The sequence below is a fragment of the Rana temporaria genome, chromosome 9, assembly GCF_905171775.1.
Source record: "Rana temporaria chromosome 9, aRanTem1.1, whole genome shotgun sequence".
Lineage (NCBI taxonomy): Eukaryota > Metazoa > Chordata > Amphibia > Anura > Ranidae > Rana > Rana temporaria.
Window position 1 is genome coordinate 67,825,068 of NC_053497.1, and position 19,895 is coordinate 67,844,962.

The window sequence follows — 19,895 nt, forward strand, 5'->3', positions numbered from 1 at the left end:
ATTTATATAGCGCCAACAGTTTACGCAGTTCTTCACAATGTGGAGGGGGGAGAACACAATTACATTACAGTTCAATACGGAAGGGGCAGGAGGGCCCTGCTCGTAGAGCTTACATTCTAAAGGGGGGGGGGGGGGGGTACAAAAGGTACGAGCTGCGGAGAATGTTTTGATGGGGGTGGCTCAGGGCTAGTTAGGTGGGCGTGGGATAGGCTTCCCTGAATAAATAAGTTTTCAGGGATCTCCTAAAGGTGGAGAGGTTAGGGGTTGATCGGACATACCAGGGCAGGGAGTTCCAGAGGATGGGAGAAGCTCTGGAGAAGTCCTGAAGGCGAGCATGGGAGGAGAGAACAAGGGAGCAGAAGGTCCTGGTAGGAGGGGACGATTGGGCGATATCTGCAGATGAGGTTGGTGATGTAGATGGGGGCGATGTTATGAATGGCCTTGTATGTTGTGCTTAGCATTTTGAATTGTATACGGTGGGGTAGGTGAAGCCAGTGAAGGGATTGGCAGAGAGGAGCAGCAGTCACGGATCAGTTAATAAGGTGTATTAGTCTAGCAGCAGCATTCATAATAGACTGAAGGGGGGATAGCCTGTGTAAGGGTAGGTCATTAAGGAGATATTTGCAGTAGTCAAGGCAGGAAATAATCAAGGAGTGAATAAGTTGCTTTGTGGTGTCATTAGTAAAGAAGGGTTGAATTCTGGAGATGTTGCAGATGTTAAGGCGGCAGGATTTAGCCAGTGATTGGATGTGGGGGCTGAAGGAGAGGTCAGAGTCAAGGATTACACCCAGCACCCTGGCATGTGTAGAGGGGCCAATGGTTGTGTTGTTGATCTTAATGGTAAAGTCATGGGGCGGGGACCGGGAAGAAGCTCAGTTTTAGAAAGATTGAGTTTGAGGAAGTGGCGTGACATCCATACCAATATGTCATTCAGTAAGTTTGAAATCCGTGAGGAAATCGAGGGGGTGAGTTGAGAAGTGGAGAGATAGATCTGGGTGTCGTCAGCATAGAGGTGGTATTGGAAGCCATGGGAGGTTATCAACTGGCCCAGGGAAGAGGTATAGAGTGAGAATAGGAGGGGCCCAGGGACAGAGCCTTGAGGTAACCTAAACGCTGAGATAGGTAGGAGGAGAACCAGGATAAAGCAGAATCAGAGAGGCCAAGGGAGTGTAGTTTGCGGAGGAGGAGCAGGTGGTCAACTGTGTCAAAGGCAGAAGAGAGGTCTAAGAGTATGAGTATGGAGTAATGGCCATTGGTTTTAGCAGTTAGTAGGTTATTGGCGATCCTGTGTCCAGGGTACAGGAAGCAGGTCACAGGATACAAAGCACAGGAAGAGACACTGACATGGCTCACAGGTAAAACACCGAGGCAACGATATCCATTAACGATTTAAGGACTGAAAGGATTTGCCCCCTTAATGATCAGGCCTATTTTTTGCAATACGGCACTGCATGGATTTAAAGCGGGAGTTCACCCATTTAAAAAAAAAAAAAAATTCTCCCCTTAGCTTCCTGCTCGTTCGGTCTAGGGGAATCGGCTATTTATATTAAAATATAAGCAGTACTTACCCGTTTTCGAGCTGCATCTTCTTCCGTCGCTTCCGGGTATGGGTCTTCGGGAGCGGGCGTTCCTTCTTGAGTGACAGCCTTCCGAGAGGCTTCCGACGGTCGCATCCGTCGCGTCACTCGTAGCCGAAAGAAGCCGAACGTCGGTGCGGCTCTATACTGCGCCTGCGCACCGACGTTCGGCTTCTTTCGGAAAATCGTGACGCGATGGATGCGACCGTCGGAAGCCTCTCGGAAACCTGTCAATCAAGAAGGAACGCCCATTCCCGAAGCCCATACCCGGAAGCGACGGAGAGGATGCGTCTCGTAAACGGGTAAGTACTGCACATATTTTAAAATAAATAGCCGATTCCCCTAGTAATAACGAGCAGGAATCTAAGGGGGAAAAGTGCCCTCTAAGGGTGAACCCCCGCTTTAACTAACCATTGTGCGGTCGTGCGACGCTGTACTAAAACAAAATTTGTGTCCTTTTTTCCCCACAAATAGAGCTTTCCTTTGGTGGTATTTTATCACCTCTGCAGTTTTTGTTTTTTGTGCTATGAACAGAAAAAGACCGACAATTTAAAAAAAAAATATATATATATATATTTTGCTATAATACATTCCCCCCCCCCCAATAATAAAAAAAATTCTTCCTCAGTTTAGGTTGATATGTATTCTTCTACAATAAGCGTATATTGATTGGTTTGCGCAAAAGTTATAGCTACAAAATAGGGGATATATTTATGGCATATATTATTATTATTTTTTTTACTAGTAATGACAGTGATTTGCGATTTTTAGCGGGACTGAGACTTTACGGAGGACAGATCGGACACTTTTGACACTTTTTTGGGACCACCGACATTTAAACAGCGATTAGAGCTTAAAAAAATAGCCACTGATTACTGTATAAATGTACAGTAACCAATCAGCTTCCAGGTTTTATTGTCAAAGCTTAATTAAACAAGCTGAAGTTAGAAGCTGAATGGTTACTATGCACAGCTTCACCAGATTCTATGTACACCAAATTTAGTAAATTCTCCCGTTTTTTTTAACCACTTCCTACCAGGCACTTTCCTGCTCATCACAATTTTCAGCTTTCAGCACTGTCACACTTTGAATGACAATTACTCAGGTATGCAACACTGCCCAATGTGAATTTTTTTTATTATTATTCTTTTGTTATCTAAATAAAAAAATACTGAAAATAAAATAAAAAATAAAAAAACTTTGTTTCACTTATATAATTCTGCTACATTTCTTTGGTAAAAAAAACCCTGGTGTATAATATTTAGGCCTAGATTCACGTAGGGCCGGCATAACCTTGTGCGGGCGTAGCGTATCTTATTTACGCTACGCCGCCGCTACTTAGAGAGGCAAGTGCTGTATTCACAAAGCACTTGCGTCCTAAGTTACGGCAGCGTAAATCGGCCGGCGTAAGCGCGCATAATTTAAAGTAGGCAGGTCGTGGGCGTGTTGTATTTAAATTAAGCGTGACCCATGTAGATGCATGGCCGAACGAACGGCGCATGCGCGGGCATGCTCAGTATCACGTCGTATTTATGCCCAAAGATACGCCGGCTCAATGCCTGTGACGTAAACGTAACCTACGCACAGCCCCATTCACGTACGACTTACGTAAACGACGTAAAAAGATACGCTTGTTCCAACGTCCATACCTTGCATGGGCTGCGCCACCTAGAGACCAGCTTTATCTTTACACCGGCGTATGTCTTACGTAAACGGCGTAACTAATTGCGACGGCGTACGTACGTTCGTGAATCGGCATATCTTGCTCATTTACATATTCAACGCGGAAATCAACGGAAGCGCCGCCTAGCGGCCAGCATAAGTATGCACCCCAAGATACGACGGCGTAGGAGACTTACGTCGCTCGTATCTTGGCCAAATCGGCGACCATTCGGACTTACGACGGCGTATCTGGAGATACGCCGTCGTAAGTCTTTGAAAATCTGGGCCTTAGTCTGTAGGAAAGTTATAGGCCCGGATTCACGTAGAGCGGCGCATCTTTAGAGCGGCGTAGGGAATCTCATATGCGCTACACCGACGTAAATCAGTGAGGCAAGAACAGTATTCACAAAGCAATCGCTCCCAAACTTGCGCCGGCGTAAGCCCGCCTAATTCAAAGTAGGAAGGTAGTGGGCGTTATCTATTAAAATGAAGTGTGACCCCATGTAAATGAAGGGCCGAACAAACGGCGCATGCGCGCACATGCTCAGAATCACATTGCATATACTCCCTAAGATACGACGGCTCAATGCCTACGATGTGAACGTAACCTACGCCCAGCCCCATTCACATACGACTTATGTAAACAATGTAAAATACGACGGCTGTTCCCTGGTCCATACCCTAACATGACTTACCTCTGCTTTATGTGGAATAACTTTACGCCAGACGTACGCCTTACGTAAACGGTGTAGACTACTGCGACGGGCGTAAGTACATTCGTGAATCGGCGTATCTAGGTCATTTACATATTCAACGCGTAAATCAATGGAAACGCCCCTTGCGGCCAGCGTAAATATGCGCCCAAGATACGACGGCGTAGGAGACTGGTCGTATGAAGCCCAAATTCAGGCATATCTTATTTTCGGAATACAGCGCATAGAAACGACGGCGTATCCGTGGCCTTACGCGGCGTATCAGTAGATACGTCGGCGTAAGTTGTTTCTGAATCTGGGCCATAGTGTCTACAAACTATGGTAAATATATTTAAAAATTGATCAATCTTTCTTGAGGCTTTAAAATGCCAGGACAGTACAAATATCCCCCCAAATGACCCCTTTTTAAAGTAGACGAAAGTTTTTAGTAAGAAGCATGGTGAGTTTTTTGAAGTTGTAATTTTTTTATAAAATGTAGAAATTAACAAATGTGCTTTTTCACATTTGTTTTACATACTGTCACCAGTGTAGTACAGCATCCTCTTATGACTGGTGTGGTGACTGGTTCAGGGATACTGACCGGTGACAGTATGTAAATAAAAAATCATACACCTGTCCCTCCCAGCCATACTAAAATGCCAGGGATGCACTGCAACTGGATGGCTCTGTGTGCAAGGGGCCATAAATTATTTTATATATATATATATATATATATATATATATATATATATAGTTTATGACTGCCGATCTCATTTCTTGAGGTGCTAAAATGCCAGGGCAGTACAACCCCATTGTGACACTCTAAGGAAATTACTGTGAGACATGTTGAGCCCATTGAATAATTTTATTTTTTTGTCACAAGTAATTTAAAAATGACAGAAAAATAAATACAAAATTTACACTAAATTGTCACTAAATGATATATTGCTCAAACATGCCATGGGCTTCTGTGGAATGACACCCCAAACTACATCTGCTGCTTTTCCTGAGTATGAGGATAGCACGTGTGAGACTTTTTGGGAGCCTTGCGTTCGCCTTTGCACGTGAGCACGGAGGGAACAGGGGTGCTTTTTTTTATTATTTATTTAGCTTTTTTTTTTTTAACTGTTCCTTTCAGTTCCTCTCAGGGATAGGCCCAGGAAGGTCTTAAATTCAGAAACTGTAATAGGTTTCCATCTCTGGCAAGGATCAATTGGGGATTAGCGGCAAAGAATTGACCAGCATACAAATTGCTTTAGTCCACAACAGATAGAGATAAAGATCTTCCGTGAAAAACAGCGAATAAAAATCAAGTGATGTAAAATCAACTGTTTCCACCTGAATTCCAGTTTGGTCAGTGAATGGGGGAAGTATGGGTGCTGCAGAAGTGGTGGGCTCCCAATTCGGATTGGCAAATGCAGCAGTAAGGGCACTATGGGCTCGACGGGCCTGTCTTTGTCTTCTTGGTGGCTGCAGGACTCTACTCGTGCTAGCCACCTCACCAGCTTGAACTGCACTTATGGGACTCGCCACGTCACAAAGTGTTACTGCAGGTGTTAGCAGGTATGTGGGCTGATCCTGCCATTGCTGTGTTTTTGGGAACCCTAAACTATTGGGGACGCTAGAATAGATCTGATCAGATCAAAGATATTAATCCGTTCAGACACTATACTACTAACGGAGGTGTATGGTGCATGCATGGGTGTCCCAGGCAGCGTTAGATTAGTGCCAGTAGCGCTGACCCTAATTGACGCTAAAACCTAACTGATGTCACCCGCCGGGTGCCCTGACGCTGTAAAAAAAACAAACTAACCAGCATCACTCGTAAGACTAATACGGTGATCACTGGCAACAGGGGGTGAAAGGGTTAACTGGGGGGTGATTAAGGGGTTAAACCTTTATTAGGGGGATTTAGGAGGATCCCTAGATCTATATAGGGCTACTACTAAGTACCCTAACACTGATTATTGTCACAAATGACACCAGTACAGTGATCAAGGAAAAATATGAACACTGCACTGGGTGACACTGTGACAGGCAATGAAGGGGTTGACGGGGGGGGGGGCGGGGGGGATTCGGGGACGACAAGTGTACCTATGTGTACTGTGCCAGTGTAGTGTTGGTGCAACTTACTGTGAGATGTCCTCTCTCTGAAACGGAAAAGAGTTACACAAGGGGAGATGACATCACTTCCCCCTGCCTGTGTTTACACTTACAAGCAGGGGAAGGATTTCATTTGCCAGAACCGATCACCAGGTTCAGACCAGAAATCATTGGCCTGGGCCTGGAGACTGATCGATTTTGAAGCAAATCCGATCATCACACACGCTCCTTAAGCGGCCACGCGCCCGACGCACAGCTATGACGCTTCGCCAAGCCAAGCCAACCTTCTGCAGTATAACTGGTTAAAGTCATTGGTAATGACAGTATAATGCATAGGATAATGTATCCTATGCATTAAGGTGAAAAACCTTCTGTGCTGCAGCTCCCCCCTTTTTCTTACCTGAGCTCAATTCAATCCAGGGATGTGCACCAGCGCAGCGGCTCCAGCCACTGTCTCTCCTCATTGGACAGATTGATAGCAGCAGGAGCCATTGGCTCCCGCTGCTGTCAACCAAATTCTGTGACACAGGAATGGAGCCATGTCCATGGGGGCACCTGTGCGGGCTCACTCCCAATGCCCCACTGGTGCTTTCATTGACACAGACAGGGTGGCTCGGGAGCAAGCCAGCATGGCCCATGGAGAACGTCTTTCTGCGCGGGACCCAGACGAAGAGGAAGGGCCTGGAGTGCTGGCAGGGGACCCCAGAAGAGGATCAGGACTGCTCTGTGCAAAAGCATTGCACAGAACAGGTAAGAATAACATTTTTGTTATTTTAATACAAAAAAATAGCTTTAGAACCACTTTAACATTGCTGTGCTAAAAAAATATAGCAAATGTTCTTTAGGTCAGGATGTCCATAGAAAATTTAGACGCTAGCAAACAAAGCTGGTGCAGACAGAAAATGTGTTTTATAAATGCAGTGAATGATAAAATGCAGCTGCTCTATTTATATGACCTAAAGATACTTCTTAACATCCAAACATTGATTTATGGCGGAACTTTTATTTTTTTTCTCCCCAAATTTAAAATATGTTTCTTGGAGCAATAAAACAAAACACTTATGGAAGTGGATATCTAAATTATGATAATTAACTTTTGTGAACTCAATCCTTTGACGTTATGAGATGTGGGTAATATTTCTTATAGTTTGGTTACTTGGCCAATAAATATGTGCTGCAGTCATTATTTATAAATAAAGCTCTAAAGGATTCCTGATGCACATGATAGAACAAGAATACAAGAACGAAGGAATGGGTTTAATAGACATTTGTATATTTTGCAGTGAATTGTTTAAAAAAACTTCAGCTATATAAACAATAATTAAGAGCTGTCTGGACAGTGCTGGGAAAAGAAGAAAATAACTATAAAAGACAATAGTTGATTATATCGTAATGGACACAAATTCCTCTAGGTGGCAGTAAGGATTTATAGAAGGATACCCAGATTATAACACTGCATTGAATGAGTAGTGGGAGTGATATTACATGCCTGTGACTGACAAAAAAAACTAAAAAATGTGAATAGGAAATACAAGCATTGTTTATAAATAAATCTGAAAATGTACTGTATGTCGCTTCATGCAAAAAAAAGTACATGGCTAACTTGTTCCATTGCTAAAAATGAATTAGTGTAAGTATATGGGAGAGTCAAAATAGTTAGGGTAAGTAAACAAAAGTAGGAAGTCTGCCAGCTATATTTTGCCTTAATCTGCATGAAAATATATTTACATGTATTTATATACATTTTGTACAATTCACAAAAAACTATAAAGACACAAATTCTCTATCAAACAGGGATGATATGGTCCATGGAATACTTGGGTGATTCTGATAGAGCTGGATATGGAAAGTTCTGTGGTCAGATGACCATTTGGAGTCTAGAACAGTCCATTCTGGGGGTCAAAGTAATTGTAAAAAATATATATTTTTAGATTAAAATAGTAAACATGTTATTCTTACCTGCTCATACCTTCCAACTGTCCCTGATTTCAAAGGGACTGTCCCTGATTTGGAGCAATGTCCCTCTGTCCCTCATTCTCCTCATTTGTCCCTCATTTTGGTCTGATCTATATAGATGTATATAAAATGCACTTTTTAACTATCAAAAAGTGTTTCCCAGTGCTAAACCTTTCATCTGATTTCTAAAATGCTGCATTTGTAAATTCCAAAAGCGAATATAGAGAAATAGTAGTGGTAAAAAAAAGCACTTGTGGGTTTAACCAATCTCATTTTTTTTTTCAATTCTCCTTTAAGGGGGCGTGGCAAGGGGTGTGTCCTATGCCTACATACTTTTGCTGATAGATGTCCCTCATTCCCATCTCAGAAAGTTGGGAGGTATGCCTGCTGTGTGTGATGATATTACACAGAGCAGCCCTGAACCTCCTCTTTTGGGTCCCTATGACACTGTCTCTATTCCGAGTGCCCTCATAGCAAGTTGTTTTGAGGGCACTTGTGAGGGCTGGGCTGTGTGTGTCCATAGACACGTGGTGGCTTGGTCCCGCCCCCTCCTCAAAGGATTTAACTGACAGCAGCAGGGGCCAATGGCTCTCAATGCTTCCAGTAAAGCCTGTGAATGCAAGGAGAGACAAGTGTGGGGCTACTGGCGAAGACTGTGCTGGATCGAGAGTGGTGTTAGGTGTTTACGGAGGTAGGGGGCACAGATATTGGGGGGTTTTACCTTAATGCAGAAAATGCATTAGGGTAAATAAAAGACCTGTTGCCTTTAGAACTACTTTTAAGAGACCCAATTGAGATGATATGGCAGTATCTAGTCAACCCATCAGGGATTCCAAAAAATGACTCTGTGTTACCAAGCAGTGTTTGATGAAAACTGATAATGGAAGTTTTATCCAGAGATGACTAATGTATTTTTAAATAAAATTATTTTTACACTTTGGACAGAGTAGAAATGGAGTACAAATATGAATAGAGTTTTTTATTGAGGAGATTTACCTTCACTTCCTGTCCTGTAGACACAAAGCTAAGAGAGTAGAAAGTTCTTAAATTTTTTGAAGGTTAGTGGAAAGAATACCCCTCTTTACAGTGGTAATCAGAATGCCACTTTTACAGACTGCTAAAAAGATCTGGCAAGTGCCATTGGACCCAAAATTACACAGACACCATTAGCTAGAACAGTGGTTCTCAACCTTTCCAGTGCTGCGACCCCTTGATAACATTTCCAAAATTGTGGGGACCCCTACCAGTAAAATTTCCGTAGCATGGGTTGTCAGCACCCAAGGCAAGACAAGTAATGTTCACCCCTAACCCACTGACATTTTTGCGCTCCCCGAGTCCCTTCCAGTCGTACAGTATTAAAAACCCTTATGGTACATTTTAGGATGTACCACTCTTTTTTCTACTTTCTTTCCCTTTTATCTCTCTCTATCCTAGAGTCTTGTTTTTTTCCCCCCATCCATCTCTCTAGCCTTCTTTCTTGTTCTCTTATTCTTTCCCTTTTTCTTTGTTCTTCCCTCTTCCATGTATTCTCTTTTTATTCCTTCTGGAACTCCTTGGTAGGGGGGGGGGTGGTTTTGAGTGGCAGTGCTAGGGGGGAGTTCTGATCAGCCAACTTAGGTGCTCTTGATCAAGGTCACAGGTAGTGTTACTAACTGAGTCTCCAGCTTCACTGTGTCTCCAGCTCTGTGGTGTCTTAGCAGTGACACCAATGCCAAAACCAGGAGATAGGGTCTCCTCCAACCCCTCCCACTTCACATTCCTCACCAGTCAGCTGACCTCTAGTCTCTCCCCCCCAGCCATGTCGTGAACTGAATGGGCGGCTGTGAAGAGGCTGAGTGTGCGGCTGTGGGCTCCAGGGACAGCCATGATGGGCAGCCGCAAAAAGGCTGAGAGAATGGTGTGAGCTTCAGGAACAGCCCAGGATTCGGTGACCCCTGGCAAATATTCATTCGACCCCCGGGCGGTCCCGACCCCCAGGTTGAGAACCACTGAGCTAGAAGGTATATTAGACACAGCTCAAGGAATTCCTGGCAACTTCTGGAGGAACCATGGTTGAGAATGGCTGTTCTAAAAATAAATAAAAAAACAGAGTATATTCCTAATGCAAATTGTTACTAAGCATCTAAATGAACAAAACAGAGTTTCCAATTCAATGCAATTTCACAAATACAAAACAGATTGCTTTGTAGGAAAATACATTTCAATAGTATCACTCTGCTCATACCAAATAGGCAGTAACAGGGAGATTTTGGGTAAAAGGGTCTGATCATATATGGTTCCTAGGCAATATTCTTTTTTTTTACCTATAATAAAAGAAAACCCTGGTTATAATGCTTATACTATATATTCTTTTCATGCCAATGCAAAAAAAAAAAAAAAAAAAAAGAAGAACACAGGCCAACTATATTATTTATTTATTGTATATTAACAAAAAGCTATTTTTGCATTTATTGTGTATCCACATCAAGACTTTGGATATCTCAGCTTAGTGAATAAAAGCTCAAAGCAAAACGTGTCATTGTTGCATATCAAATTCCAATCGTACACATTCCCACAATAACTTTGTGTGTTACCTGAGCTTTCTAATTAATTGTTTTGTAATCCTTTCCTCAAGAAACTCTCAGCCTCAAGACAGGATTTGAGAGAATTCCTCGCCAAGTACAGGTGCATTAATGTAAATGAAAATCTATGTTTTTCAAACATGTCAAGTCAAATTCTAAGGTGGTTAAAAATCAAACCCAGTCCTGCCTATGAGGACATCTACAGAGACACAGTGGTACAACTCCATTATTCGCAGGGTAAGCCAGCACACCTGGGCCCTGAGGCTGGATTAGGCCAGGCTGCAATTCCTATTTGCAGCACTATAAAAAGCTCATGAATCCTGCTTAATAGGCTCCTTCCTACAGACAATGGGGTGGATTCAGGTAGGGGCACGCAAAACTGCGGCGGCGTAACGAATGACATTTACGTTACGCCTCCGCAAGTTTTACTGGCAAGTGCTTGATTCACAAAGCACTTGCCTGTAAAGTTGCGGCGGCGTAGCGTAAAAGGGGCCGGCGTAAGCGCGCGCAATTCAAATGATCCCGTAGGGGGCGTGGATCATTTAAATTAGGCGCGTTCCCACGCCGAACGTACTGCGCATGCGCCGTCCCTAAAATTTCACGACGTGCATTGCGGTAATTGACGTCGCAAGGACGTCATTGGTATCGACGTGAACGTAACGCCGGCGTAATTGCTCTCTGAATCTACCCCAATGTTTAGTTATGGCTATTTGCTGAAATCAAGGGATTGTCACAAGAAACCTAAGTGCATTTTATGTACAAATCTATAATGTGTGTAAGGGTCCATTCACATGGGATTGTCCGCTTGGTGGACTCCGCTTGCTAAGCGGGGGGATCGATTCGCTGATCCCACTGAGGGCAGATGACAGGTCCGTCTCCACTTACTGTGCTTAGATGGACCTGTCAGAGTCCCACTTTCCACTATGGGGAGATCAGATAAAAAACAGATGGATCGGATAGCAGCAGACACGTCACCACTGAAAGGAGTGAATAGCGGCTCCGATCAGGTGCACCTGAGAAACTGACAGACGGACCTGATCGGAAAGCCCGTGTGAAATGGGCCTAAAGCTCCATTCACACTTGAGCCGAACATTTGGTCATTTTGCAGGCTTTTGTTTTAGGCGTTTGTATAGGCGTTTAAATAATTTTTAGCCAATGGAAAGCTAGTTACTAAAGAAAGAAATTATTATTATTACTACTATACAGGATTTATATAGCGCCAACAGTTTGCGCAGCTCTTTACAGTATAAAAGGAAATACAGCAACAATACATTTCAATACAAGAGGGTTAGGAGGGACCTGCTCCTGCAAGCTTTCAGTATAATAGGGAGGGATTGGTGAAACGAAATTAAAGCGGATGTGCCATTAAAAAAAAATATTAAAAGCCAGCAGCTACAAATACTGCAGCTGCTGACTTTTAATATTAGGACACTTACCTGTCCTGGAGTCCAGCGCCGTCCGCAGCAGAGGATGAGCGATCGCTTGTCTCTCTGCTGCTCCCCCCGCCATCCACGGTGAGGGAACCAGGAAGTGAAGCGCTCCGGCTTCACTACCCGGTTCCCTACGGCGCATGCGCGAGTCGCGCTGCGCCCGCCGATTGGCTCACACGCTGTGTGCTGGGAGCCGAGTGTTCCCAGCACACAACGGGGGACAGACGGGAAGTCGGGAAAAACCCGTCTTTTGCCCGAGACGTGTGGCCGGAAGTGGGTGCAAATACCTGTCTTTAGACAGGTATCTGCACCCCCCTCCCCCCTGAAAGGTGTCAAATGTGACACCGGAGGGGGGGCGGGTTCCGATCAGCGCGAGTTCCACTTTAGGGTGGAGCTCCGCTTTAAGCAACTGAACTGATGAGGGAAGTACATAAATTAGCTACTCTTCATTTGGGAGGGGGTTATATAGGGGAGGAACTAAATTTTAATTTCTGTTTGCCAGTGTCCAATCACCTGTGGTGACTACATAAACCATTAAGTAATTAAGGCTCTGTGTCCGTGATGTATTTCCAAGAAAAGGTTTTTACAGGTAAGCTGTATTAAAAAAATCCTATTATATTGCAGTCTACCAGACTTTAGTTGTGGTGGCTACATTTGTTTTTTTTACTTTATTTTCACCTGTTAATCTAGCCACGTCTGTTATTTTTCTACTTTCTTTAACAGACCAAGCTGTCCAGTCCAGCATAATTGTGTGTCAGTTAAAGGGGAAAAAAAAAAAAAAACTACTGATGGGGGGGACGGGGGTTGCTTTCCATGGTCAGCCTTTATTCAGTAAAACCTTTATCCAAAAAGAAAAAAGAAACTGCTGCTATAAAAGTGTTAGCAGGAGATCTGCATTCATTTGTTAGTCAAGTGAAGTCCATCTAACAAAGACCATAGTTGATGTGGTTTTCTTTCCATCAACCGCGGACTGTGTGCGGGGGGGAGTCGCCCAGGGAGAACACAGTGACTGTTTGTGGCTATAGATGCTGGCAATAATCACATGTACAAATCTGACATCGGTGAAGCCTGTAACCGATCCAAAGTGGGAAAAAAAAATATATCAGATCTTTGGCTTTTAAAAGGTAAATTGGAGATTTGGGGGTCTTTTTGACACCAGATCTCTCAATAAAGATGACCTGTCATTCTTATTTACATTCTTTGTAATAGGAATAAACGTGATTGAAAAAAAAGGAAATAAAGGGACAGCGTAAAAATAAAACATAGAAAGTAAAATAAATAAGAAAAAAAAAGTAAAGTGCCCCATCCCTCTGTGCTCGCATACTGTACAGAAGTAAGCGCATACATAAGGCGTGCATACATACGTAAAACCACACGTGAGGTATTGCCGTGAACGCAAAGGTTTAAGCCTAAACCTTTGCAAAAGCCTATAGGGCGCAACATGTGAGGTAGGCCATGAAGTAATCATGCTGGGTGGAGCTGTGGACGCCTTTGAATACTGTTGAGATATGTTTTGATAAACACTGGAGGTTTTTACACATTAGTACAGAAAAGCAACTAGAGAGGTTTTAAAGGAGAAGTAAAGCCATTCTTTAGACTTGTACCTACAGGTAAGCATACAATAAGGCTTACCTGTATTTACTATGAACCTAAACCTTCACGGTTTAGTACAGGGGGTCGGCAACCTACGACCCGCTGCCGCTAAATGTCTGGCCCGTCAGTGCAGTGGTGTTCCACCTGGGGGGGGGGGGGCACCCCAGGTGCCACACATTGGAGGGGGTGTCAGGCTGGCGCCGTGACAACAGGGCGAGCACATGCAGTGGCGCTGTGACAGGGCAAGAAGAAAGGTGAGCTGTGACAGGGTGCAGGGGTGCCCGGGCCAGGTACCCGAGTGACACCCAGGGCTGGCTGCTGGATTGACTCTGCCGCTCACAGCAGAGCAGAGCATGAGACAGAAAACACTGTCGCCCGTACAGCAGGGGAGAGTGTGTGACAGAGGAGCAGTGCTGAATAGAGGCCCGGAACAGAACTGCCAGAGCTAATTTTCTAACTTAATCAGCAGGTGATTGGTTGTTAGGTGGTCCTAGCAACCAATCATTCGCTTGTTAATATGAAAAATTAACTCCGGCAGTTTCTGCCCTCGGTTCAGAGCTTCTGTCTCTCCCCTCCTCTGCATGAGTAAGGAAGGAAGGGGCAGAGCTGGGGCTGTGTAACCAGCAGGGATCCAAAGCTCTGGGGGGCTGTGTAATGTAAAGTTTAATGGAAAGATATAATTGGGCTACTCTAAAGGGTGTAAGATACCAACATGAAATATTTTTTTTTGTCAGAGTTTTGTTGAGAGATACTGTATGTATATTTGAGGCTGGGTTCCCACCTATGCGAATTGGACACACCTAATTTTCATGACAGGAGATTGTAACCAGCTCTCTATTGACCTGGTTCACATATCTCCTTTGTGGCTTGCACAGGAACGTTGTGCATCTTTGGCTCCATTTCAGGGCCGAATTCAGGCAAAGATTCAGCCCTGAAACGGAGAACAAGGATGCACTGGACCCTTGCTACGAGCCGCATCCGCCAGGGGGTGTGAACCCAGCCTAAAGGCCTGAAGCCATTGTGCTGATGTATAAATATTTTGAAGGTCTTCCTCCCACTTTAAGAAAAAGCTAGACTTGCAGAATGTAGTCCTACTTTGGAACGTTTACTAGAGGGATGTGCCCTTCAGGTGTGATGATGGAGAGTCGTAGTAGTTCTGTATCGGAAGAGGAAATTGTAACTTTGGTAGGGGATTGTTGCCCAAGAATTTATTGGCAGGGATATCATATATTATAGACAAGTTGGGAAAGGACTTGGGCATGTTGTCTAAAATATCTTCTACCCACTGAATGCCCTGGTCAGAACATTTGTTAACTGACAAATAAGGAATAAGAATTTCCAGTGGCGTCAATGGCATGCATATCCCGAGGGTGGTCAAGTAGAGCCCTCCATGCAAAGATTGATATAGAAAAATGTGTATATCCAGATCGCTCCAAGCATTTGAATCCTGACAGATAAAGTCTGTGTTGGAGAGGGTAGCAAATCTTCACACACTTTAGGCAGCACTCAGGGAGACAAGCAATCTCTAATGGAAACAGAAAACCAAACAAGGAGCCTCCAAGTGCAGAAGTTTAAAACTTTTAATATCCCCTAAAGGGGTTAAAACACTTACAAGATAGTGGATGAAACAGGTACTATTCCTCATTTGTTCCATTGTATTTCTTGCTGATATTGTGGAACTTTTATCAGAGATTGACTCACGTAAACACACTAGAGTCCAGGAACTTCTTGCCATTTTCCCCAATGATTTTTTTTAAACCACTCCCCCAATTTAGTCACGCACAATATGGTGCCTTATGCCATTTGTTTCAAAGGTTGGAGAAATTGCTCACCTCTTCCAATCAACAAAGATGGGATGAATTTTGCCTTCAAAAATATATATCTGCTCATATTACTCCTAGAGGCCTTAGGATTTTTAAAAACATATTTTTTAGATACGGCACAACAGAAAGAATGGTCCTCTATCTCTGAATTTTGTACAAATAAGTGGATCAGTGTTATTATAATACAGAGACACATTAAATATGAACAAGTGGTACACCAGATACAGATTGTGATCTCTCAAATCACGGAATTTACCTACTTATTGGCTATCTACCATCACTAAAAAAATCAACGAGAGAAGACCTTCTCACTAAATTTAAACTTGGAAAATTCCGGAGAGATTTGGGCGATTATAATAAAAACAATATATTCTCATGGAAACGTACATCTAATTGTAATATTCCATCTCTTATGGATATTAATCCTTATGCCCCCATAGTTAACCAGCATCCTAAAACTATAGCACATGATTGCCCCTCAAGTTCCCTACATCCCTACCTAACCTACAGAGGAAAGGACACCGAAAAGGTCCCACCGATATTACATTCATCCATACCTGGTGTTGGCCTACCAGCTAGCCATACACAGGCAATCTCTAGTTCCAATCACAGGATATCTTCTCCTCCTTCTCATACAGATGAAATAAATACGAGTACCACAATTATCACTTCAATGCCTAGTTTATCTGTTAACCAAATATAACCTACCTATAACCTTTGGTCCAAATTCTTTATAGGTACCTACTACTAGTGTGGCCCAATCTTCTGAATCCTCTCCGGTCTCTTTTTTAGTATTAGATCCCTCCCCCAGACCAAACCTTTAAAAATAAAGCACGAAACAAAGGATGCCGGGGTAGAGGAAGTTGATCCAAGTCCAGACCACAGGAAAAAGAGTACAGTAGAAATCTTCAATCTCTCGACACACCAGTTGTCTAGTGACAAAATGTTTTTACTCAGTCGAGGCCTTAATTTTGCACCTTCTGCTTAACCAAACCCCTTTCTTTACGTTGTCTCACTTTAAAATGATTTTCTAATATAAAGTCTACCCATCACATGCCAAATCAATCTGAGGTTTACCCTATCCCAGCCAGTCCCCTGTGTAATGGCAATATGACTCATGATGATCATGTCTGTTTAGTTATTTTAGAAGACCTTTATTGTCATAATACTGTACCTAACTGACTATGAGCATTCTGCCAGGGCCTCTTTGTTTGATAGTTCAGTGAATGACCAAAAACATTATACCCAGCATCTTATGACCTCGCCACCAATTCAGAATACTAAATTCAGACCTGTCTCCGTCTTTTACCCCACAAAGTATAAAGGTTCCTGTATTGATGCTTTTTATCGTATAGTACACGCAGAGATTCAAGAGATGTGTATCTCAACCAAAAAGAAGACTGCCCATAATCTTGCTCAGTCTGAAAAGAAGGCTCGAGGCCCTCACCAATAACTTTAATTTAACAATTAAATCTGCTGACAAGGGAGGGGGTATAGTCGTCCAGAATAGATTAGATTATGTTACAGAGGCAAATAGACTCTTATCAGACAGTAACATACATGAAATTGCAGACTGACCCCCTGCCTCGTTTTACTATAGAAGCTGCTTCCCTTGTCAAGGATGCACTCCGTGATGCTGTTATTACTAAATAATAAGCTTATTTTTTAGTTGGGACTGTTCACTTTACCCCATATTTTTATCACCTACCTAAGGTGCATAAAAATCAAACTAATCCCCCTGGACGACCTATAGTGGCAGCAATGGGAAGTATTACCAGTGGCTTTTCACAATATGTTGACCAGTTCCTCCAGCCACTTGCTCAATCTATGCAGTCTTACATCAGAGATGGTACCCACTTGTTACAACTCCTCTCCTCTTATTCTTAGGAGCTCACCTACCTGTGGGTTTCACTTGATGTCCAGTCTCAGTACACCTCCATACCACACAATGTGGGATTGCGTGCTGTCCAATCCTTTTTATGTCAGGATACCTTATTGAATTCCAGGCAAGCATCTTATTTTGGAGGCAACTGCTTTTAGCTTCACTCATAATTACTTTCAATTTGAAAAAGGACTTCTTTCTGCAGGTACGGGACTGTGATGGGAGCTAATTTTGCACCATCATATGCAAATATTACTATGGGATATTGGGAATCTTCTCATATTTGGCATAACAACACCTTTTCATCTCACATCATGTTTTATGGAAGATATATAAATGACGTGATCATTATCTGGGATGGCAGTGTATCCTCAGTCTCTGATTGTGTTGCTCACTTTAACAACAATATGGGTCTTAATTTCACCTCAGTCATAGACGAACACCAGTTGGCCTTTCTTGATCTGGAGCTCTTCTTTATTGGGAACGACATACATGCCAAGAAATTTACTAAGCCTACGGCGGGCAATTCATTTCTCAATTATAAAAGTTGCCATCACCCTCAGTGGCTTAACAATATACCTAAAAGCTAGTATTGTAGATGGAAAAAGAACTGCACTAGGGATACCAATTATGAGACTCAAAGTAAGATCTTGGAAGAAAAATTCCTTGATAAAGAATTCCCAGCCGATATAGTTGAAACAGCCTATTCCTTTTATAAAGATACATCCATTCCATCACGTCCTAAGATCCAAGCCGACATTAACAATAAAGATGATATACAGCTTATTACTCAATTCCACTCCTGCCACAGACAGATAGAGGGCACCGTGCAGAAACATTGGCCCTTATTGTTGCAGGATGAACACCTTGTCCCTGCTTTACCAAAAAAGCCAACATTTTCCTACAGAAAGGCCCCTAATATAAAAGGTAAATTGGCACCAAGTAAGTTAAAAGAAAAACCCTTACTGCCAGGGTATTCTATCCCTAATTTTTTTGCTATCCAAGGCATGTATGAGTGCCGAAAACCCCTTTGCAAGACCTGTAGGTTTGTCAAGTATGGCCAGAGGGACTTTTGTGTAAAAGGAAAAATGTATCCCATCAAAGGTTTTCACACTTGTTCCTCTGACCATGTAATCTATTGCTTGACATGTCCTTGCGGTTTGTTCTATGTAGGACGAACCATTAGACCACTGCGCAACCAGTTTGGTGAACACCGCCGTTTTATTACCGATGGTCTAGACAACCATAGTTTCCCTAGGTACTACCTTGAACATCACCAATAATCTACTGAAGGCCTTTCGGTTTGGGTGATTGAGGCAATGCCTAGAGACCTACCATCAGCGGAGCGCTTTCGCAAGCTTTGTCGTAGGGAAAGGTTTTGGATTTTTTTCTTTAAGTGTTTTGGCCCCTGGTGGGTTAAATGAGTATTTTAAAATTAGTGCCATTGTATAAAACAATCCTCTATAATGTTCATCCTCTATGTCTGGTGTACTATGCGTTTTTTAAATGTGTTTTTTTTTATGCGTTTATGCATATTCTTATTCCCCCGGATAATAATTCCCCTGTTTTTTTAACTTCCTCTGTCTGGTGTACTATGTGTTATGTATGCATACATATGTGTATGCATATTCTTATTCCCCTGTTTTAACTGTAATTTATATGGATTTTAATATCGTCAAAAATAGATTATGTTGTATGTTTAATATTTATGCCATACTCAAAATGAGTATGCAGACTGAGAAAAAAGTAGTATGCAGATTCTGTCCTATTATGGTGTCCAATTATGGTCCTCCTCCTTACCTTTTTTTTCTTATTATTTTTTTTTTTTTAACTGTGTGTGTAAACAGTGTATAGTCATTTTGCAGTGTTCTGATGCTAAAACACTGTTGCTTTCTATTTGATTGCTATCCACAAGTCCCGCCCCCATTACAACACAGACTATAAAAAGTCTAGCTCTTATAGAACCATTGTCACTGGCTGAAGAAAGAACCACGTTCGGAAACACGTCCCACCTCTATGGCACACTTCCCGTTTCTGTCTCGCTTCCTCTGGCTCCAGCATTATTGTGTCCTCTGAACATTCACAGCACAAGTCGGCTGTTATCTTGTGGACTTCCCTGGAAACGTTACCATCACAGACTGGGACTGCCCTGCCACATCTCCTGGACACACTTACCTGCTATATGCCTGTTTCATCCACTATCTTTTAAGTGTTTTTACCCCCCTTTAGGAGATATTAAAAGTTTTACACTTCTGCACTTAGGAGGCACCTTGTTTGTTTAACTGTTTTCATGCTAAGATTGATGACTGAACTGTGATTAACAGAAGGGCGCCAAATGATCAATCAAGTGAATATACATAACAAATAAACCCATACGTGGCAGTTATAATCAAGATAAAACTGGTCCAAAAATATAAAATCCCTGGAAAAAAATTATACATACACAATATGAATTTTCTTTAATGACAGATATAATATTTGTAATTCATCAGTCCAATATAGACTCCCCAACACTGATTCTGTGAATTAAAGTGCTTTAATATTCCAAAAAAACGGTGCTCCGCCCAAAGTGAGATATAAATTGCATACACCAAATAAATTCAGCCAACAAGGAAC